This window comes from Propithecus coquereli, unplaced genomic scaffold (genome assembly GCF_000956105.1).
Source record: "Propithecus coquereli isolate 6110/MARCELLA unplaced genomic scaffold, Pcoq_1.0 Scaffold425, whole genome shotgun sequence".
NCBI lineage: Eukaryota > Metazoa > Chordata > Mammalia > Primates > Indriidae > Propithecus > Propithecus coquereli.
In genome coordinates, this window is record NW_012150008.1 from 336,771 (window position 1) to 337,369 (window position 599).

Consider the following 599-nt stretch of genomic DNA (forward strand, 5'->3'; position numbering starts at 1 on the left):
TAACTGAAATAAGAAGTCCTCCTGGATGCTGCAAACTGAAGTTTTCAATGAGGGAATACGTCAAATGAAATAGAAATTATTCTTTCACAACAGCCAAATTCATTATTAGCCTTTCACAATTCCAGAAGGCAGGCAATCAGAGCTAACAAAAAACTTATTTTTAAAATATTACAAAATAGGAAGGCTAGACATGTATCTGTATAGAAAGACTCAATCTGGTAAAGATATTTCTCCCTAAGTTAAATTTGTAAATACATTGATATTCCAGTAAAAACCCCAATGTGTTTTTTTGTTGATAAGCTGATTCTATCATCTATTGAATTATGATTTTAGCAAGGAATGTAGTTTACATTGAGAATGTAGTAGTCATTCACTTAATATTAACTGGGCATTTGCTAATGTGCCAGGCACTTTTTTATGTGCTGGGGATACAGAAAGGTATAAAATGGACAAAAATTTTTGCCTTCACAGATCTAGTAGGAGAAGACAATTATATACATATTATGTGATAAGTATATATGGCTCCTATAGAGAAATGATCCTAAAGAAGCTAGGGAGTGCTGGGTTGGGGTGGCTTACTATCCCTAGAACGTATGAGC